General features: G+C 35.4%; 1 pseudogene; it reads left to right on the top strand.

Moving 5' to 3' along the window:
• The first annotated feature begins 7,023 nt into the window (after positions 1 to 7,023).
• Positions 7,024 to 24,422, top strand: LOC114755773 (F-box protein At2g02240-like; annotated as a pseudogene).
• Positions 24,423 to 24,554: the final 132 nt, after the last annotated feature.

Below are 24,554 nucleotides of genomic sequence, written 5' to 3'. Positions count from 1 at the left end.
AAATAGTGATTTTTGAAGAAAATAGTGAAAATTGAGGAAATATAATTATTTTAATTACACAAGGGCCTCAATAATTCAAGAAAAAATATGATTAAGCTCCTTGGGAATATATTTGAATTTATAAAATTGTTCCCAAGCACTGGAAGTGAAGGAAATAATTTATGGGGAATTTACTTCTGAAATTCTATAGGTAAAAGCTCGATTCCGAAGAAAATGTGAAATAAATAGTTAGAGGTTATGAAAAATCCCCAAAATTTTCAGATCATACTTTTATATTAAATTTGGATTTTTCATGGAAAGAAATGAATTTTTGGAGGCCCCGAGCTATTTTTCCTCATAAAGGCCCAAAAGGAGAAAATCGGGTAACAGATTACGGTTGGGATTGAACTAGATTAATCCCATTGCTTCCGAACCAGATTTAACCAGATTTGGGGCACTTAGTGAGCCCAAATAATTAGAGGATTTCATGCTCCCTAAGCCCATGCACATGGTCAAGTTGGTTTGGATAAGGTTTAATCATGACTTTGCAAAATATCTCAAGTAAGCTTGTGAAATAAGCTTGCACATGTGGCTGATTATTTCCCTTCCACCTAGTCCGAAATTTTGAAGATATTTTGGGTAGGATAATTCTGATTAATAGGAGAGAGAGAAGGCAGCACATGTGGCAAATTTCTTAGAGAAGAAACAAAGACCAATGGCTAGGATTACATCGGAATCGATGGCCAGGATTTGTTCTAGCTTTCTATAAATACCCCTCCCCACCCCTCCATTTCGTCCAAGCACCTTGAACCCATGGGGAAGCTCTTGCAAAATGGTGTCTAGAGAGAGAAAGAAGAGGGAGAAAGAAAGGCCAAGTGATCCCAAGCCAGATCAAGCTCTAAAACAAGGTACGAGTGCTGTTTTTGATGTACTTTCTACCTCCCTTGTTATTTTTGGGCTGGTGGTTGGTTTGATTGGATTTTTGATGATTGAAATCCTATAGGGAGGTGCTGCATGAAATTTATTGGAATAGGAGAAGATGATATGGATGTTAGAAGCATGTTTAACGGCTTGGAAACAACAAGAATCAAGTATGTTCAAGAAAGAATCAAGTAGAGATAAGTTGATAACTTGATTCTAATAATCATTTTTCATCATGCATTGATGTGTTTAGGATCTTGGAAAATCCAAGAGGATGTTTAATGGTGTTGACCGAAAATCCATAGGGTTGGAAAGACAAGGGAATCAAAGAAAAAGCAAGAGGAAAGCTATGTTACAAGATAGTAAACTCACCTATATTGTGTGCTTGATATGTATGCTTGCATGATGTGGTTGTGTTGCCATGATGTGACTAAGCTATGATAAAATGTTTGCAAAGTTATGTTTACAAGTTTATGTTATGCTTTGCCTTGGCAATATGTTATGAAAGTATAAAATGCTTTAGCTTACTTTCCATGGCATTCATGTGTTAATGTTATAACATGTTATGCATGTGCATTATGTCTTGCATGCTTATGGGTAGTGTTTGCTACTGAGATTCTCCCGAATCTCACCCCTCCCTAACCAACTATTTAGGTCAATCAATGGTGGGCAATAATGGCATGAGAGGCAAGGAGAAGAAAGTGGAGAATTATTAATGTTAATGAATGATGTTATTATTCAATGTGTAATTCTCCTATTATGTAATTTACGTTATGGATGCCAATAATGCCATGTATTTAATTACAATGTTTATGGGATGAATAGAAATGTATGAGGATGATTGGGAAAGTGTAAATCCAATTTATGTATGCTAAAGAAATAGAAAGAATTAAAGTAAAAAGAGGTTAAGGGATAAAACGTAGGTCATGGAGCAGTGAGTTTGTAGCTCCAGTTTGACCTATCAAATGAATGAGTTAAGCCAAAAATTTGGCAGATTCATAGTACACATCCCAAGCTTTAAAAGGAGAGATAGATCGCCTCAATCGGATTTGTACACAAAGAGACACGATTTTTACAGAATTAGTTATGATTTTTCAAAATTAGACCTAAAATCTGAATTTAAATAATGAACAATAATCCGAGTAGTTATGTTGAAATTTTAAATCCATGGGCTTGTGTCATGACTCGCTTGAACCATAACTCTTACAAATGCGCACTCTGAGGGGTTAAAGGTAGGATGTTTCAGTTATAACACAATATATAGTCATCCTATATTTACATCCCTGATGCGGAAAAAGAGAAAGTAATGATAATAAAGATCTCCAAGTTGTCAAGCAACTGATGGAAAGTATGGGACACAAAGCAGCCACAGATTTTTTGGATCTTATCGTGCCATACTTTGGTTCTTGGTAAGATATCCATCAGTGCTTGGCTCCAGAGAGCATCATCAGTATTTGGATTCTCCTCAATTACTTCATTGTATAATAATCTCACATAAAGGAGAAAATCCAGATAAATAGTACCATACTGATTCTAGGTCCAGTCTATATGCCTTCCCAGCTCCCTTAGCTCCTTGAGGATGCTATCATGGTCCCTAAACTCTTTCTTTATTAGTAAGGGTCTCTTTTGTATGGGTAGGTTCTTGAATTTATCTTGTTCTAGTCTCACCATCCTAATTGGTATTGCCCGAATAACATTAGGGCTCGCTTCATTTGGACGTGGCTAAGGTCTTGTAGCACTTTGGGCATCACCCTCATCCAGTCTTACTATATCATTGAAGTCTTCCTCCAAATGGATATCTTCTATCTCATTGAGGAGTTGATAATAACCTAGTGGTGGAGTTGAGTTGTTGGGTCGGAAATATGCGGGTGGTACCAATATAGATACAATTCCCCCGGTATTGATTTATTGTTTCCTCAAAGTCGTTGCTACAGTAGGCCATAACTTTTCCTGCACTCAACTCAATCTATAATATACCAATCCACCATAGGGTATAATCCCATCCAATATCATTTAATCAAACAACCACGATCCAGAATCATTCATTACAACAAATCACACTTTACAACATAAAACAGTCAGAATAGTACAACTTAAACAGAGCCAGAACCTTTTCTCTGATACCAAAAAGTGTAACACCTCTTTTATTACCCTATTATACATCAATTGGAACCATTATAATGCATTTCCCAGTGTTTCCAAGTGAGAAATTTCAGTTTCAAAATTTTCATTTAATTCTGTTCGAACACTATTCATCCAAATTTTAGTCAACTTTGGAAATTCATAACTAATTCTAAAAAAAATTGAAATAAGGTGGTTCTAATTTTCACGTAAAGCTTGCTAAGAGTTCTTTAGAGAAAAAATATTCATTGGACTCAATTCCATCTAGAACAGTACCAGAAAATTTAACAAATCGCACTGTTCATATGGTAAATTTTCAAATTTCTAGTATTTTATCCTAACTTTGGAAGGGCATAACTCTTAGCACAAAACTCCAATTTTAGTGATCTAAAACTTGTTTTAAAGCTAAAAATGAGCTCTATAGGACTACCAAGTTTCATATCAAAATTCACCCATTTGCTCATTAGTTTATGTGGCACAAATTTAACTTTATTTATGGTCTTTCTATCCCCCCTTTTCCATTTCCTTGGATCTATTTCCCTTTTCCCTCTTTCCACATCCTTTTGACATTGCACCATTCAATATTCCAACACTTGAACATGTCATACATATATAATTTACAACATATTATCATCCATAATTCATCCCAAATGTAACATAAATTCATTAGGCATTACATAACATTTCAAAATGTCATGAATTCCATAATGCTCCGTCATCCCAATACCATTTTCTTGCCCTTGTCATTGGATGAACCATCCCCTATTTGGTACATAAATTAACATAGGAGGAATGAGATTTTAAAGAAATCTTAGTAGGATTTGAATTACAATTATCATGCAAATCAAGCAAGTTACAATGTCACATGTTATAAACTTCAAGACATCCTCAAGCCACATAAAATCATAACCAACAATATGCTCAAAGAAGAACATTAACACTTCCACACTAACACAATTCAATACATTTGACCAAAGCATAAACCAAGAGTATCCAACCAACCAAGATCATCACACAAGTTCCTCAATTCAGGCAAACAACAAATCACATTAAACAAGCAAGATAAACAATCAAATTATAATTCAAAGCTACCTTTTACTACTTATCCAATTCAGTCACCTCAAAGGGCAATGATCCTTCTTGACTCCTCCTCACCAAGCCTTGATGTTTCCCTAGTAAAGACTAGATGATTCATTGCTCAAAACCCTCTTAGATTCAGTCTTCCTTGGTTTGGAATTGCAATGACAGCACCTCCCCTCATTTTCCAATTTTTTCGAGATTTTCTTGTATTTTAGGAGGGGGTATTTATAGACAAATGGACTTGCTATTTTGCCCCTGATTTGGACGCCTAAAATGACAGATAAGAGGGTGTGTTGGGAGCTATCAAATGTAAGGGAAGTTCAGATTTGAACAAGTATCCAAACTCTAGATTTTTCGAAGCATTTATCTCTTAATTTTGCATGTTATTTAATTAAATATGGTGGGGTCTAGAAGCTGCACGAAATTGGGCCCTTATTTTGGCCCCACATATGGTCTAGGCTATCCCAAAAAGGATGACCCACAAACCAAATCAAAATCCCAGACCATTCTGATCAGACCTCCAAAAATTTATTTCTTTTCATGATAATTCATCTTTTAATATGACAACATGATCTGGAAATTTTTATAATTTTTTGCCACCTCTAGGTATTTATTGTGAATTTTCTCCGATTAGGCCTCTATCAATGTCACGCGGGAAGATAAATTTCCTAAAATTAATTCCTGAACTTTCAAGGCCTAAAACTAATTTTATAAATTCAAAAAAAAAATTAGATGATTTATCCATAATTGTTTCAAAATTATTGAACCCTCTAAATAATTAAAATAATTATTTTCCTTCGAGTTTCCCTGATTTTTCAGAAAAACCTCTGTTTACGGGAAATTCTATAATAATTTATTTTCACAATAATTCCACCTTTCAGGCCTTAATCGAGTTTCCAAAACCATTAAATTATAATTTTTCCATTTTTTGAGAATTTTCTAGTATTTTTCTCAAAATTTCTCGTTTACCCTTCCTAGATTGATAATTACGAAAAAGCCAACACAGACCTTATTGGGATTTCACATCAAAAGTTGTTTTATCTCCCCATCTAGTTTCTGCTTTGGCCCTCATCCCAAATTTTAATCCCCTATGTCCAAGTGAAAATTCTCAGGATGTGACACTGGACCTTATCGGGTTTCACATCAAAAGTTGTTTATCTCCCTGTCTAGATTCCATATTAGCCCTCATCCCAATTTTGATTCCCTATATCCAGGTGAAATTTCTCAGGATGTGACAGTTCTCATATAAATTAATATATTTATATGAGGGGTACGAAGGGTAATGTAGGAAGTTACAATACTAAAAGGCCCTGCATATTATTTTATTTATTTAAATTATATTGGTTCATGATCCAACATATGGTTGTGAAGTTTTATTTAATAAGGTATTATTCCAAAAGGTATCTCTTCAAAGCATCATTCCATAGTCTATATAAACCCCTCGCCATCACTTCATTTAGACACAACACAACACAAATACAAAGACCAAACTCATTGCCTTTGTCATTGAGTGCACACAGAGATAGAGTTAAATTATCACTTTGTAAAGGCCATTGTTGTCTTCACTTGAATCTTGGAAGTGCAATCCATATTCAAGGGTCTTCATTATATCCTGAAGGAAATTCACCGGTCAACCCAACTTGCACCCTATAAGATAGGAATAGGTGGGGGCAAATTAGGCCTAAAGAAAAGTGTTGCCCACGCGTTGAAGATATCGTGCACCACTTTCTTTTTCATCTCTTCTTCTTGTACTCTTTAGAGAATATTCCTACCAACATAGAGTAGAGTAATAGAGAAATATAGAGCAAGGGGAGAAGAATCAAAAGAAGAAGAGAGAACATAGACAGAGAGTGAGAAGGAGAGATGAACAATTCAAGCCATCCTCACCCTCACTGTATTCATTTTCTTTATATTTGCAAGGCTCAAATTATAGAGTTGTAATAGAATCTAGTTTCCAAAACATAAAGTGTCAACATTACCCTTCCTTATTTACTAAATAGACTTCATATACCCTTTTACTAAAATATCTCATATCTGCCTTTGCCAAACCACTATGTTGAATTTTTAGGCTACAAGCTACACCACACAGGGGGGAGCAAGAAAATTCAACAATCAGGGGCAAAGAATAACTTAGGGAGGCAACCCTAGTCATAGCATTAAGTAAGCAATATATTAGGAAGGTGAAATCTCTCATAGTGTAGGAAACTTTGGCTATTCCGTATTCTAGGAAATTGGCATACTCCAAAATTGAGAAAATACTACTTGATTTCCCCTCAATCAACAATCTCGCAATTAATGTGGCATTGGATAATAAATTAAATTATAATTTACTTTATATATATTTTAATTAGGTAGAATACCCTAATTAAACAGCTCGGCTAATCAAGGGCAGATTTGAAGTCCAACAACAATATTCACAAGTGCTTCAAGTTTTGCCGACTCAAATTTTCTAAGAACGGATAGCAAATATTACTCATGAGATTAACTATGAAGCTGAGTTTTATTTTGCTTAGGGCTTCTCTGGTTAGCATAGGCCCTTTCAATTCCTTTAGCTCCTATAGCCAGAAGTTGAGTGTGGTTGGTCAGTATTATTTTGCTTCGCTTCCTTTGAAGAAAACGCTAATAAACGCTAAAAGTATGTATGCCGTACATGACAAAAGGCCTATCTGACTGTATTTCCACCTGGGAAGTAGTTTTCCTGCACAAAAAGATAAGCAATATGGCATCCCCTATTTCAGTTACATGCGTAAATCATCAGTAATATAATTTAGCAATTTTCTCATTATGGAATGTTATTTGAGTAACTATTTTTGTAGGGTTAACATTGAATCACAAGTTTATGGCTATCACTTCATTTTTTTGGGCTACATTATAGCTAACACTTCAAACATTAACCAAATTGTTTGAGAAGGAGAAATAATTATGGATTTGACAAAGGTTTTGCCGGTAGACTGCATTTCAAATATTATTTCTTTAACATCTCTGAAGGATGCTTGCAGATCTTCTTCTGTTTCTTCCCTTTTCAAAATAGCCGAAGATTCAGATAATGTGTGGGAAAAGTTTCTGCCTCAAGATTACAAGGACATGATAGCTGAATCCTCATCCCAATCCTTCATTAGTTCTTTGAACAAGAAACAAATTTTCTTTCATCTTTGTGATCATCCGGTTCTTTTGAATGATGGTGAAATGGTACGATAAGCACTCAACTTTAGTTAATGCATTAATCTTCATTGTTAATTTTTGTAGGAATTTTCGCATATCTTATTAATGAGCCTGTTGCGTTCATCTTTGACACCAGATTTTGACTATTGACATTTGATATGATCAATGTTTAGCACTCAATATTTCTAATTTCTTTAATTAATAAAATATCATCCTTTAAGAAAATAGGGTTATAAGATTGATTTAATTTTCACAATATAAATTCTAAAATATAAAATCTACTCGCTTTCCAATTTAGATGTAAATCGTTCAAATGGAAAGGCCCATGTTCATCTATGATATATGAGTAGACATAAATTTGTGATCATTGTATCATCTCCCAAATCAATATATTTGAATATATAAGGGCTGTGTTGATCAAGTAGTCTTATTTTCTGGGAAAGTTAATTGCTAAATTGTGAGCATTTGTCATTTATCAACCATAATTCGTTTCCTACACTTTACTATATATCTATAAAAAAATGTTTTTGATAGAAGACGTCGTGGTTTGTGTTCAGTATCCAAAACAAGAATTAAATAACTTCTAGACTGGATTACACGTTTTCAAAAATAAAGTTGAAAAATAGTTTTATACTCTGTCCTCTTCTTTTTTATAATAAACAATCTTTCTCATAGTGATGTTTCTAATATAAGAAATAAATTTTTTTGAACTGCTTGGTTTTAGTAGTTATTTCTTATCAAAAGAAATGAGAGAGTATATATACAATCTACTCAAATATTATCAGTGACCTCTTTGGCATCCACAAAGAAAAAATCAGTTTTTTTTTTCCATCTATAAAGATCAAGCAATACACAAATTTATTATGTTTGTATTATCATTATAACATTAATTAGTACAATCCTGCCATTAAAAGTAATTTTACAGATAATATTTTTCATACTCTTTATTGTGTAAAATTAGTTTTCTTTTTGTTTCATTTTATGCCAAAGTTTCTGTCGTTTAATATTGTGTATACTTAGCAGAGTCTTGGCTTAGAGAAAGATAGTGGTAAAAAGTGCTGCATACTTGGTGCAAAGAGCCTTGCTATTGTTTGGGGAGATACGAAATCTTACTGGCAGTGGATTTCTTTACCAGAATCTAGGTGTGCTGCCCTCCTTAACACTGCTCTTTAGGTTCCATTTTTTCAGGGGAAATAACACTTTTGTCCAAAAAATTATTTTAATGACAATCAAGTCCCAAAATATTCTAAAGGATACATAAACAGTTACAAATATCTATTATTATTTCATATAAGCAACTTTCTAGATAGATATTTGCAACTCATATTGTTGTAAGATCTTACGGTACATAAAACCATGATTAAATTGATTTTTTTGGATTTGACTGTTGTTCTTCCTATTTTAAAAAACATGGAATATTTGATTTTTCTACACAACAGAAATATTTCAATTCTACATATCTCAAATATGTGATTTATATTGTTTTTGTCAAAAAAAAAAAGTTTAGGGTAACATTATAATTACCAAATCATCTCGCTTTAAAGTTATTTAATTCATTATAATTTTCTTAAAGAGAAGGGAAAAAAATTGTGACTAAATTTGTAACAGAAGTACTTTGTTGCAAATTACCTATTATGTTATAATAAATTATTAAGAATTAATAACTAAATAACTGATCAGCTAAGGAGCTTATGTCCAAGACAACTTGCTTAGAAAATTATGTTAGGATTGGATGAAAATAAATATTACGTACTCCACATTCTATCATTAAAGTCGATTTCAAATTTAAATGGCTTGAGATCTAATTTTACCCTTATTCAGAAGCTTTTTTATCAATATCTCAATAGAAGTGTGAAAAAAGCAGTAACGCCATTTCTAACTGTTAGAATTTTTTTGATAAACAAAACTTTCAAATACTCAGAGTGGAAAACTTTATGAGGCAAATTAAAATTGAACGACACCCAATTTAAGGGAAAAAGATAGAAAAATACCCTTAAATATGTGAAAACCCAGATAAGTGCATGTGAAAAGCAAAATACCATATCAGACATGGGGTACTGATTTGGCATTTGTAAATGTTGTCCAAAGACATAATTGGCCCCGATCAATGCATAAAAGAAAGACAACACAGAACGAAGCTTGTGACTGGGGGAGCTTCTGGGAAGGCAAAGGAGGGAATGAAAATCGGTGGAAGCTGTTGAAGAAAGGCAAGGTAAGTTTAATTTTAAAGTCATTAATACTGTCTGAAGTTCAGCTTCTTCTTCCTTCTCTTTTGATAGTCGTTATTTCGGTGCGTTGTGTATATGGGTGAGTGGGTTTTAGGTGGGTTAAGAGGTGAAGGTGTTGGGTTATTATTTTTTGGTGTTGCGAAGAACTTCATTCACAGCTTTTGGTCTTTCATTTTGTGGGTCTGCATTGGTAGAAAATGTTAAGCAAATTACTTTATTGTTGTCCGATATAGGGTTCAGTTGTTTACTATTTGAGTATGGCAGAAGGCATTAGCGTGGGTGGCAAGCATGAGCATGAATAGTGACGAGACGATGAAGTATGTAGTTAACATATAAGGAAAAGTTGTGAAAAACTAACGTGTTGTTGGTAAGGGAGGAAGTGGGGTTCTGTTACAGACAGTGATGAAAGTGAATAATGTATACTATTTATTATGTTTTTGCAGATTCGAGCATGGCAGAAGGCATTAGCTTGGGTGGCCCAACCTCTTTAAAGGAACTTTTGTGTTATTTTCATGTTGGAGGGACATTTGTAGTTAACGAGGAAGGTGGAGTTCAATATAAAGGGGGTATTGTGAGGCTAAGGAGCATAAAAGAAGCTATTACAGTTGAAGGTTTAAGGGGGAAGATATCATTATGGTTTGGAATTGATGGTACTAATTGTGAGATGAAATATAAAGTAAGTTTTGATGAGAAGACATTGATAGATTTAGTTGATGATAGTGAGATTAGGAACTTTTTTCAGTATAATGAGAGGCATGGCCATCTATACGTAGCATGTAAAGAGAAAGAAAGTGGTGCTGATATAATAGAAGATCTGGAAATGTAAGTGATATTGAATAGGCTATAGAAGTTGTCATTTGTTATATTATTGTTGTTAATTTCGTTACTGAAGTTGTCACTGTGCATGCAAAGTTGACAGATTGTTGGGCCTGTCACAAGAAAGGTCTGGCTCATTCAGCAATATGAAAACTGAATATGAACCAGTGGGGCATGAAGATATGGGCGGGGCCTTAATGTATGAAGTTAGAGGCGGTTCTAGCAACATAACATGTGGAGTACAATATGCACCAACACCATACCCTGAGATGAATTGTTCAAAATGGAGGGAATTGATTTCAAGACAGCTACAAAATTTTGCACATACAGAAGAGTTTAAAAAGGTAGTGCACAAATATAGCATAGCACATAATTTTGAGTTCAAGTATGTGAAGAATAGTAATGACAAGATGTCGGTGAGATGGAAGGTTGAAGGTTGCCTATGGAAGATATGTGCAAATGCAGTGGGGAAGAAGACTCCTTTCCTACACTTGACGACATTTGTAAATGAACATATGCATAGTGCATAAGACAATCTCCAAGTCAGCCATGGTGGAAGAGCTAGTTTGACATCAACAATTATAATTGATGAGGTAAGGAATCACATAGACAAACGGCCTATTGAAATAATGACAATGTTGAAAAAAGACTATAGGGTGAATCTAACATACAAGTAAGCATATAGAGCTAAGGAAAAAGCAATGGAGGAAATACAAGGCAGACCTTAGCAATCTTACATGCTAATACCTTGGATTTGTCAAAGACTAAAAGAAAGTGATGAAAAATCTATTGCTGACTGGGTTGCTACTGGGAATAACATATTTGAGCGAGTTTTTATAGCTTATGGGTGTTGAATAGAGGGTTTCTTAACTGGTGGTAGGCACATACTGTATATAGATGGAACTCACCTAAGTGGACCGTATAAGGGAACATTGCTGTCAGCATCGGCTTATGACGTGGACAATGAATTATTACCATTTGCAATTGCCATTGTGAAGGGGGAAACATATGAGGATTGGTCATGGTTTCTACATATGATTAAAAATATCATTGGCTCTAGACAGTTAACAATAGTTTCAGACCGTCACAATTCAATCATAGCAGCTGTTTGAGCAATATTTGGAAGTGAGAGGCATGCATATTACTATAGGCATGTGAAGGAGAACTTCAGTGCAAAACTAGTTAAAGCAAACAGAGGCAAGAGGAAGACAAGTAAGTCCATGAAGGAAGATGGGTTGCAATTGCTTGATAATATCGCATATGCAAGGCTTGATGGTGAGTTCGATAAGGCAATGGACCACATGCATCGTTTCTCTCCACAGTTATTCCAGTGGCTCAATACTCATGGAGATGTGGGAAAATGGGCATTGAGTAAGTTTCCATATCGACGATGGGACAATATAACTACAAACCTTGCCGAATCATTTAATGCTTGGTTGGTAAAGGAGAGGAGGCACAATGTTACACAGCTTATCCATGAGCACCGTGAGAAGGTAGCCAAAAAAATGCATGCAGCTAGTATGACAATGGGTAGATGAAGAAATGGAATAGGACCAAATATTGATGAACAAGTAAAGAAAAATCTCGCCCTTGCTGAACATATGTTGCCTGAACCGTATGGTAGGCATAGGGTTGTTGTCCACACATCCCATGGAGCCTTGCGTGTTGATCTCGGTGTATATACATGTAGTTGTGCAGCTTGGCAAGTGTCAAGGATCCCGTGCCCACATGCTTGTATACCCATAAAGTCCATGCACGAAAATGTCTATGACTTTGTTGAAAATTGCTACAGGATCACATCCCAAGAAAAGATTTACTCCCGCTACATGATACCAGTGGTCACTATCGACAGGCCTGACCTAAATACCATTTTGATGGAAAATATTTCAGAGCAAATTTTTCTGTTCCCACCTCGGACTAGTCGACCTGCTGGAAGGCCAAGAGCTAACAGACGTGAATCACAATTTTAGAACAAGAAGATATACCATTGTGCAAATTGTGGTGAAGCTGGTCATACATGGAGGAACTGTAGAAACATAAACCCAGCATGAAAGTGGCTGTAAATGTTAGAACAGGCGACATTTTTAGTTATTTTGGCCCCTTTGTAATTTTTTGGGTAAAGGGTTTAATGTAAATGATACATAGCATGCAGAGGGTATAAGTAATATGTACTGCATGCATGGGTTGCAAGCTTTTTGGGTGACAAGCAAACATTAAGTGCAAGTATGACCTTAATGTTGACTTGTCATTTAATACAGAAAATGCTATTATTGTTACTGGAAATCTAGTTTGTTGTCAATGGTTAAAGTAACGTTGTTAATAGCTATCATTTTGTTGTCAATGTCAATGTTAAATAGTGAATGATATTGTGGAACCAATCTTCTGAACTCCTTCACATTATTGCCCTGTAATGAATGAAGATGTTTTATTAACTTGACCTTTATGCCATTTTCACTGAACTTTGTTACGTCTAATATCAGTGACTGGTTCTCTAGAACTCAACATTGCAGCTTAGGTTTAGTCATCATATACAAATGTGTTGTGATTCTATATAATTGTGTTGTCAACATGCTTCTAATGTTGCTTAATTCCCTGATCAGTGGCTGGTTCCCTTCATTCCCCTGAACAGAAGTTCCAGTGTTTGTGTCGTCAATTCATATGATGACATTGTCATTATGGTTTAAAGTGTTATGCACGTGCATGCTGCGAGAATAACATCTTCATGTCTGGATCAGTTTCCCCTGACTGCAACATCCAGTTTCCATGTTGTTAATTAATTTGATCATGTTGTCATTATATATAGAAGTGTTGTGATCTTGTATAACTATGGGAAACATCTAATTTTCCCGACTTCCCTATCTGTTGCCCCTGAATGCGACTTGTAGCTTTACATGTCATTAACTGCTATGATAGTGTTGTCACTATATTTAAAATTGTTGTCACTTCAACTACCCAGGTTTCTCCATTGCTCTCCTGATTCAAACTTCCACTTTCGGTGTTTACTCAAATGATGGTGTCATCACTTCATATGCAAGTGCTGTTTAATTTTATGATGGTGTTGTCATTATATATGAAAATGTTGTCAACGTGAAAAATAAGGAAGACATCTGATTACCCCATTTTCCTACATAGGGTATCCCCAGAAGCAAACTTTCTACTTTCCGTGTTGTCATTATATATGAAAGTGTTGTTATTATCTTCGTAAGTGTTGTAAACGCCCAACTCCTATTTTTATGCAAGTCTTTAGCCCAGGTTTCTTTTTTGATTGGCTGAAACACAAATTACTAGTTCACGTGTAGTCAACATATATGAAGGAGTTGTCCTTCTTAATGAAAGTGATGTCAACGTCCTTATCAAGAGTCTACATTTCAAAGCAACTAGAACCTGTAATAAACTTACCTAATAGCACAGTGTCAATAAATACGGAAATGGTGTTAAACCATTTATAATAATTGCCAACGTGGTTCATACATTGTCAGAACTTGAATTTCTTACAATATAAGTGGTGTTTCCAAAGTACACGCACACACCAGACATAAGATCACCATTTGGAAAACGGTTTGTTTTTGTACAAAACAAGCGGTTCATATGTAATATAAAGCCTAACACCAACCGCAACCAACCATGTATACTACTTGGATAAATGTTGTCGCTTTGTGGTCTTCTTTTCTTCTTGAAGCAGCTTCAAAGCTTCAACCCTCTTATCGTTTCCCTTATGGTTAACCAGCCACCACAACAGGTCACGTCTAAATATAGTGACTTGTTCATTTGTGTAGTCCAAAGCCACATCCAGGGACCATTTGCTTAACCATATCAAAACATGTACACCGTAGTCTCTCGTGGGCAAAAAAAGTCATTCATAAATTGTTAGTAAACTAAAACAATTTATGTTCAATAATGATTGGTCAGAGTCAATGGCACTCACAAGTTGGTTTGCTGTGGAATGGGAGGCATAATTATATTGCCTTTGGCTTCTTCCCAATGAGCTCTGGTTTGACCAATTCAATTATATCATAAAAGCGATCCCTCTAAACATAAACACATGACCATAGTAAGTAACAAATTTATATAAGTAACAAATTAATATAATAATAACATCATTATTAAGGTTCTCTTATTCAGTTCCTACGCATGCATTGTGTAACATCCAAACTTTTGGGCCTAGAAGTACCATAAATAGCTAGATTGAATAGGCTACTAGACCCTTTTTGAGCAGAAGTCCCAAAGATGAGAAAGGAAGGCAAAGCAGTTTCAGAGACTAAACTGCAAAGTAAAAGTTTTAAGGGGCTAAAGTATAATCAAAGTTAGAGGCTCCAGTAAAGTCTCGAAGGCCCAGAGAGAGAAAAGAGACTAGATATAGGCCAAAGGTTAAGCTAAAAGCATCAAAGAGAGGATTATATAAAGCTAAGTCCAAGCAGGGACTAAATCGTAAATTCAGAAAGTTATGACCAACAGGGATAAAAATGGAAGAGTACACAGAGAATTCCAAGAAAATTTCAAAAAATGGGAAATAATATTCTAAGGCTCTTCTGTGAAGAGAAAAGATGAAAATACCCCTAAGGCAGCTTCAATGGAATTTATGAGGTTATTACAGGTAAAAAGTATACCATTTGAGGTAATTATTTAAAATAGCAAGAGACCTCAAAATGTATACAAAAATGAGGTTAAATGCTTAAAAGGTTGTACTAATTTATAAATTTAGTCCGACAACCAAAAGGCCAGTGGAGTGGCTTTAATAAATTAAAGAGTCGGTTTTGCCGATAAAATGGTATTTTGGTAAATGAATTTTTATGCAAGGCTTAAAGGGAGTGTTGTGGCCTAAGAAAATTCATAGATATTCTCTAGAATTAAAGGGAATTTATGAAGTAGACAGAAGAATTTTCTGAGTTCCGGAAGGCCATAAAGGAAGCCGGAGAAACGTGGGCCAAGTAAATTCGTAGGAATTAAGTTTGATCCAACGGCTAGGATCTAATCTCCCATCTCCTCCACCACTTTTATGACACTTGGCATGTTCTAGAAGGTTGAGGTAAGCATGATACAAGAAGATGATGCAATGATGATGCAAAGGTCAACTTGAAGTTTCAAAATTGCCCCTACCTTTTCTATTAGCAACTAAGGTATTTTGGTCCATTCAACCAAATTTTTGGCTATAAATAGGCACTCCCTCCCCTCATATTTTGGCCAAGCAAGGAATCATAGGGAAAACTCTGCTACTCTTGCATCTAGAGAGAGAAAGAGCTATTTCTAGTGAGTGAAAGTCCACCTAAGTTCAAACTTCAAGATCAAGGTATGTGGTGGCTGTAGCATCTGATTTGATGCCTATTTCGAATTAGTTTCTGTTCATATCTGATTCTGAAATTTTTTATTTTTAAAGTACACTCTGTGAGCTTTAGATCCATGGGTAGAACACTTCATTTGGATATGTGTATGATTTATGGTGATTTTTCAAAGTTAGGGTTTGAAATCTGGAAACAGTGTTGAACTTTTGGAAGAGTTTCGAGTTTCCGTGCAATTCTGGTACTGTTTGGCATAGAATTGGTTCCTGAAACTATTTTTTCTTTAAATTTAACTTAAGGAGCTTTCAGTGAGACTTGGAAACACTCAGTTTTGATTTTTATAGAATTAATTATGAATTTTCAAAATTGAGCAAAAATTCTGGAGTTTTTGCGTGAACAGTACCGCGAACCAAAATTTCCAGATTTAATATTCTCGAATCTAAGGCCATCTAAAGTAGTCCTAATCGACAAGAAATGGATCATAAGGATGGGAAATGATGAGATTTATGTTAGAAAAGCTAGAAAGAAAACCCTAAGACTAAGAGAAAGGGTTGAGGTTCAAGAGAGATAGTCTTGAACTTTATGTAATCTAGTGGTCCTAATGGATTGTATGATCATTATGGTTATTTAGGACCTTTGGAACATCCAAGAGGATGTTTGGTGATGTTGACGAATGCCCATATGGTTGGAAATTCAAGGGAGTCAAAGGAAAAGTAAGAGGAAAGCTTGAGGTGCAAGGTCAATCAATGATGGGCAATAATGGCATGAGAAGCAAGGAGAAGAAAGTGGAGAATTATTGATGTTAATGACTAATATTATTATTCATTGTGTAATTCCCTTACAATGTAATTTATGTTATGGATGCCTATGATGCCATGTATTTAATTATAATGCTTATGGCATGTGTAGAAATGTATGAGCATTAACGGGAAAGAGTAAGCCCATGTTATGTATGCCAAAGAAATAAAAAGAATTAAAGTAAAGAGATGTTAAAGGATAAAATGTAGGTCCTAGAGCAGCGAGTTTGTAGCTCCAGTTTGATCTATCAAACAAATGAGTTAAGTCACGAGATTTGGCAGACTCATAATACACATCCCAAGCTTTAAAACGAGAGGTAGATCACCTCAATTGGATGTGTACACAAGGAGATACAAATTTCCAAAGTTGAAGCATAGAATCTGGAAGTTCCAGATTTTTGAAATGAGTAGTAATATCTATTGATTTAACTGTACGAATTGGGTAAGGATAAGTCTAATTGGATATTTTTTCCTTAAAGAGCATCGAAATAGCTTTCAGTAGAATTTCAGATCAACTCAACACGATTTGTATGGAATTAGTTATGAATTTTTGAAGTTGGACCTGTAATATGAAAATTTAACAGTAAATAGTAACCCGAGTAATTGTGTTAAAATTTTAAATCCGCAGGCTTGTGCCATGATCTGCTTGAACCATAACACTTACGAATACGTCCTCTAAGGGGTTAAAGGTAGGACGTTTCACATTGTGAGTGACTCCTTTAGGATCCTCTAGAAATCCCTTTTTCTTGCCTTTCTTCTGCTTAACACCATCGACCTTCATCGAATCAAGCACATCAAAATTCAATGTCTTTGGCTGGAGGACATAATAGAACCAGTGGTCAGCCACAAGAGCAGGCCTAAAAATCAGATCACAATCTCCTATGTTTTACCTAACATGCTCAGGTAATATTTGCTTCTTATGCTCAGAAGCCCTCCAACTAACAAGACGTGACACCATTTTTAGCTGTAATTTAAGCTTGTGTTAAAAACAGACAAATATCAATAAGGCAATGAAATAAGTTATTCATCTAACCATGAAGTAGGCATCAAACAAGTGTCTTTTCACATTTCCTTCCTTTTTCATATCGGCCATCAAGGTCTTACATACAAGCGACATCAGCTGCGTGTTTATTTTCTGGATTCCACCCAGTGAACCCGAGTGAGTACTTCATCATACATATCAACTACTGGCATGAAAAAGGAACAAAAAATAATTCAATCCTGGATATGATTTTGTTGTCGACTCATATAGGTGACGGGTGAAAACATAATGAAAAGTTGTCATTTTATAATAACTTACTGGTCACCCTGATCCCGTGGAGGCATCATGGATATGATTTTAAAAAATTTGTCCTTGTCCTCCAAAGTCCTCTTTCTCTTTTGCATTTCCTTCATCCAGATCCATAGAGATCTAACCGCTGGTTTAATCACCCTCTTTGATCTTCAGAGTTGTTGTCCCTCCTCTACTCCTTTCCCACTCACATCACAAATTGCTTGTCCTTTATTGGCAACTTCATTATCATCACCTTCTCCTTCTCCTTCTTCTTCACCGACAGATTTATCCTTGTCACCTTCTCCTCTTCCTTCTTCTTCGCTGGTAGATTTATCATCCTCAACTTCTTCTACTCCATCTTCTTCACTGCTATATTTATCATTGTCTCCCTCTTCTCCTCCTTCTATGGGAGACTCATCATTATTCCCACCTACATTGTCCTCAAAATCTTCATCAATGTGAAAACTGTCATCACCTCTTCCAACTCCTTCTTCTTCCACCTCAATTGGCTCCTTACTTTCCTCTTGGACGCCTTTTTTATATGCCTCTTTTGTCAGCTGAACCTTCAGCAACTCTTTCGCAATTACAGTGAGTAGTCTTTTATTGCTCTCATCAATAATAGTCACCAATCGCCCATAAAGATTGTTCAGCTTCTGCAACAAATACCATCAAATTCAACATAATCCACATATTAAACAACTAAAAACACTAGATAGAGTAACACATACCGGGTCTAGATAAGGAACTCCTACCCTGTCCTCTTGTCCCACTTTCACATCTCTTTATGTCCCTCCAAACAACAACCCTACGTTGCTCTCCCTCTCTGTCTTAACAACTTCTTTAACTCTCTCCTCATTCCAGTACTCAATAGCATTTGTAGCATCATGCACATCATTTTTTTTTAGCCTGAAGTGCTCGCAAAAATATATCTGCAACATGAAATAAATAAAATTATACAAATATCAATTAAATCAAACATTGACAAATTACATTACATTACATACCAACAGCAAGTACACACAGCCGCTCACATTAGAGCTCCCACAACTTCTGAATGCTTTAACATAAGCCTTCAACTCTTTCGCTAAGTCCTTCATAATATATGTAGCCCAATCATAATGCTCAAACCCATTCATAGTGCAAGCCATCAGTTTCAATAACCGATCACTTACTTTATCCCTTGAATTTGGACATAGAAAGGTTCCAAGGGTGTATAACATAAACAAAAACTCAAATTATCATCATGCTATCTAGATTTAATGTCATTTAATATCTTGGTAAATGACACTTTATAGTACTCCCTTTTTAACTCCCTTTTTTGTTGATATGTTGGATTATTTTCATCTACTTTGGCCTTCACTACTTCCCTAATGTCAGGTACACCAAGCAATATTTTAACATCTTCTTGCTTGAATTCCTTTGAAATGCCCCTAATTCTGAATTCATCTGTTGCTGGATCATATGAACGAAGAAAAGCCACTAGTAGGTCACGTGGGAGTCTCTCACATGCTACATGCAACAACTTTAAGAACCCTATTTTCTCTACTCTCTCCCTCAAATTTGCATTATCATTTACAAAGTCCGCCAATGACCTGAATTAGGGCAGAGAGTACTGAGTTTGGAATGGAATTTTGTTCTTCCTTGTTTTCTTCCTCTTAGGCCTTGATTCCCTAGCCTTGTCATTGTACCTCTTTTTTTCCTCCTCACACAACTCTTTCCATGCCTTTGACACTTCCTTATTCTGTTCCTTAAAACGCTTTGACCTCTTTCCCCCTAATTTCTCATAAAACTCCTTCCTAAACAACATGAATCCATTCTGTATTGATTTTGATGAATCTCCTTCCAAGACTATCTTCACTCTTCTACATATAAACAATCACTGATGCTTAACTATTGTCATTCACTATACAATCGTTGTCAATCACAATAGAAACATTCAAAATATCATCTTCAACAGTCACTAGTACTCAAATGTTGTCATTCACTATGCAATAGTTGTCAATTGCTACAACTATGTAATAACTTCCACTTACAGATGTTGTCACCTTCACACACAAATTAGCCAAAAATGATCATGCAAAAAGTAATCACCAAAATATAATGTTTCCTCACCTCATTCAGTACAGTGAGGCTTAATCTTTAATTAACAATAAAATCATTCAAAAAAATCATCTAAAATAGTCACTTCTACTCAAATGTTGTCATTCACTATGCATTCGTTGTCACTCGCAATAAACCATTCAAAAATTCATCTTAAACTGTCACTACTAGTCAAATGTTGTCACTCACTATGCATTCGTTGTCACTCGCAATAAATACATTCAAAAATTCATCATCAGGAGTCACTAGTACTCAAATGTTGTCATTCACTATGAATTTGTTGTCAATCACAGTAACAACATTCAAAAAATCATCTTCAGCAGTCACTTGTATTCAAATGTTGTTATTCACTATGCATTCATTGTCACTCGCAATAAAAACATTCAAAAATTCATCTTCACCAGTCACTAGTACTCAAATTTTGTCATTCACTATGAAATCGTTGTCAATTCCTACATCTATGTAACAAATTCCACTAACAGATGTTGTCACCATCAAACACCAATTACCCAAAAATGATCATGCAAAAACTATTGACAAAATAAATCGGTGCCTAGCCTCATTCGATACACTGAGACTTAATCTTTAATTAACAATAAGATCATTCAAAAAATCATCTTAAGCAGTCACTCATGCTAAAATGTTGTCATTCACTATTCAGTTGTTGTCGATCGCTATACCTATGTAATAAACTCTACTAACAAATGTTCTCACCATCAAACACCAATTACCCAAAATGATCATGCAAAAATTATTAACAAAATAAATTGTTCCCTCTCCTCATTCAGTATCGTCAAGCTTAATCTTTCTTTCATTAACAAATAAATCATTAAAAAATCATCTGAAATCAACTTACCTTCGCGTGATTGACCCATTACTTCAACCTAATAACCTTATTACTCTCCAAAATCTCTAATCTCTGATGTAATTGATTCCCTAACGACAACCACCGTGCAAATAAAATAAATAATAAACTTACCAGACCCCAGTAATGGTGACGATCTTCCCCTCACACCGACAGTGCTCCACCAACAGCGACTGCTCTACTCATAGCTATGATGTTCCCCTGAAGGCGATGCCACTTCCTCTCACCCTCACGACGGCCAAAGGCAGTTCCTCACAGGCACGATGTTCCTTCCCCTCATGGCAACTGGTGATTGTGGCGCAGAGATGTGGGCACAGGAAGTTTCACAATGGCACAATGCAAATAACCTCTCCCACGTTTCGTCTTTTTTTTTTTTCAAATTTTCCTCAAGGGCAATTATGTCTTTGGCTAACATTTGCAAATGCCAAATCAGTACCCTAGGTCTGATATGGTATTTTGCTTTTCACATGCACTTATCTGGGTTTTCACATATTTAAGGGTATTTTTCTGTCTTTTTCCCCCAATTTAAATTAGCCAGAAATAAATAATTCAACTCCTCCAAAAAAGCAAAAATATTTTGAAAGAGAAATAAACCTCTAAATAGTTGTAGTTGATGCACAAAACAAGCACACTTAATATGAGCGAACTGGTTGTTAATTGTCACACCTTACTTATATAGTACCTTAGCAGTCCTTTAGAACCATTCCAAACCACTTTGGATGGTCTTAAACTTGAAAATTTCAATTTGGACGTTAATTTTCGAAAAATTACTGTTCACTGTCTAGTTTTCAGATTACAGGTCCAACTTTGGAAAATCATAACTAATTCTAGAAAAATCGTATGGAAGTGTTCCAAAATTCTATGAAAAGCTCTTTCAATGCTCTTTAAGGTAAAAATATTCAACTGAACTTATCCTCACTGAAAACGTACAGTTTATTGGATTAAAATTACTATTCATTTGGTAAAATCTGGACTTTCCAGATTCTGCGCCTTAACTTTGAAAATTCATATCTCATTGTATACACATCCAAATGAGGTGATTTACCACTCATTTTGAAGCTTGGGATGTGCACTATAAGTCTGCCAAATCTCGTGATTTAACTCATTCATTTAATAGGTCAAACTGAAGCTCAAAACTAACTGCTTCAGGACCTACGTTTTATCCTTTAATATCTCCTTACTTTAATTCTTTTTATAACATGGGCTTAATCCTTCTCATTCATACTCATATACTTTCATTCATGCCATAAACATCCTAAGCATATATATTGAATTGATGGCATTCATAACATAATTTACAGCAAAGGAGAATTATACATTGAATATTCATATCAATCATTTGCATTAATAATTCTCCACTTCTTCTCCTTGCTTCTCATGCCATTAGTGCCCATCATTGATTGACCTAAATGGTTGTTTAGGGAGGGGGTGAGATTTGGGGGAATCTCAGTAGCAAACAATACCATATTAATCACGCTAAATGGATGCTCATGCACTACATGCAACTTGTTTATTCTCTTGTTAATTAGTGACATACTAGCATGCTCAAAGCTAACTTCTTGATGCATGGCCATGGAGACATAATCTACTCATCATGAATAGCAATTACAGCAGCTAAAACATGTCATAACAACATGCAAATAACATGTACACGGCAACACACAAGCATACCACATCAAGCAATGACAATAGGTAAGTTCACTACCTTGCACCTCAAGCCTTCCTCTTACTTTTCCTTTGACTCCCTTGACTTTCCAACCATGTTAGCTTTCGGTCAACATCATCAAACATCCTCTTGGATGTTCCAAAGGTCCTAAACATAGTCATAATGATCATACAATCTATTAGGACCACTAGATTACATAAAGTTCAAAGCTAGCTCTCTTGAACCTCAACCCTTTCTCTTAGTCTTAGGGTTTTCTTTCTAGCTTTTCTAACATAAATCTCATCATTTCCCATCCTTATGATCCATTTCTTTTCAATTAGGACCACTTTAGATGGCTTTAGATTCAAGAATATCAAATCTGGAAATTTTGGTTCGCGGGTACTGTTCACGCAGAATCTCCAGAATTTTTGCTCAACTTTGAAAATTCATAATTAAATCTAGAAAAATCCAAATTGAGTGCTTCCAAGTCTCACTGAAAACTAATTAAGTTAAATTTAAAGGAAAAATAGTTTCAGAAACCAATTCTATGCTGAACAGCACCGGAATTGTACGGAACTTGACACTCTTCTAAAAGTTTAACACTGTTGCCAGATTTCAATCTCTAACTTTGAAAAATCACCATAAATCGTACACATATCCAAATGAAGTGTTCTACCCATGGATTTAAAGCTCACAGAGTGTAATTTAAGCATGCAAAATTTTAGAATCAGATATGCACAGTAACTAATTTGAAATAGGTATCAAATCAGATGCTACAGCCACCACATACCTTGATCTTGAAGCTTGAACTTTGTTCCTTCTTCTTGGCCTTCACCCCTACGTTTTTCTCTCTAAATTTTGGCAGAGTTTCCCCTCTTAAACTCATGTTGGCTGAAAATATGAAGGGGAAAAGGCTCTACTTATAGCCAAAAAAGTTGGCTTGAATGGACCAAAATGCCCTTGGTGGCTAATAGAAAGGGTAAGGGCAAATTTGGAAGTTCAAGTGGACTTTTGCATCATCATTGCATCATCTTATTACATCATGCTTACCTCAACCTTCTAGAAGATGCCAAGTGTCATGAAAGTGGTGGAGGAGATGGGAGATTAGATCCTAGCCGTTGGATCAAACTTGTTTCATAAGCTTCCTCCGAATTTACTTGGCCCACGTTTCTCCGGCTTTCTTTATGGCCTTTCGGAGCTCAGAAAATTGTTCTGTCTACTTTATAAATTCCCTTTAATTCTAGAGAATATCTATGAATTTTCTTAGGCCATAACACTTCCTTTAAACCTTGCATAAAAATTCATTTACCAAAATGCCCTTTTATCGGCAAAACTGACTCTTTAATTTATTAAAGCCACTCCACTGGCCTTTTGGTTGTGGGACTAATTTTATAAATTAGTACAACCTTTCAACCATTTAACCTCAATTTTGTATACATTTTTGAGGTCTCTTGCTATTTTAAATAATTACCTCACATGGTATACTTTTTACTAGTAATAACCTCATAAATTCCATTGAAGCTGCCTCAGGGGTATTTTCATCTTTTCTCTTCATAGAAGAGCCTTAGAATATTATTTCCAATTTTTTAGGATTTTTTTGGAATTCTCTGCGTACTCTTCCATTTTTACCCATGTTGGTCATAACCTTCTGAATTTACAGTTTAGTCCCTTCTTGGACTTAACTTCATATAATCCTCTCTTTGAAGCTTCTAGCTTAACCTTTGGCCTGTATCTAGTCTCTTTTCTCTTTTTGGGCCTTCGAGACTTTATTGGAGCCTCTAACCTTAATTATACCCGAGCCCTTAAAAACTTTTACTTTACAGTGTAGTCCCTAAAACTGCTTTAACTTCCTTTTTCATCTTTGGGACTTCTGCTCACAGGGGTATGGTAACCTATTTAATTTATGCTATTTTTGGAACTTCTAGGCCTAAAAGTATGGATGTTACATTAATTGATAACAATTTTTTATTTTTCAATAAATTCTTATTTGCAGATTTAATGAGGTGGCGAAACTCAACTACGTGTGATGGCTTGACATTAAAGGAAGAGTAAGGGCTGATGTTTTGTCGCCAGGAACACTATAGTCTGCATTCTTCGTGTACAAGTTAGAAGGCGACCATTCTATGGCAGACAAATTTGTGGATGAGCGTGAACAATGAAGAGAGCTTTAGTGGGTCCCATAGAAGAGTGATCTTAGACCCTTCGACGATGAATTCAATAATGAGAAAGAAAGGGAGAGCAGGTTTCAAGAGAGAAATGGATGGATGGAGGTTGAGATGGGAGACTTCTTT

Source organism: Neltuma alba, unplaced genomic scaffold (assembly GCF_004799145.2).
Source record: "Neltuma alba isolate B1F8T4 unplaced genomic scaffold, ASM479914v2 tig00010339_pilon, whole genome shotgun sequence".
Lineage (NCBI taxonomy): Eukaryota > Viridiplantae > Streptophyta > Magnoliopsida > Fabales > Fabaceae > Neltuma > Neltuma alba.
This window is presented reverse-complemented; position numbering and strand designations above follow the sequence as displayed.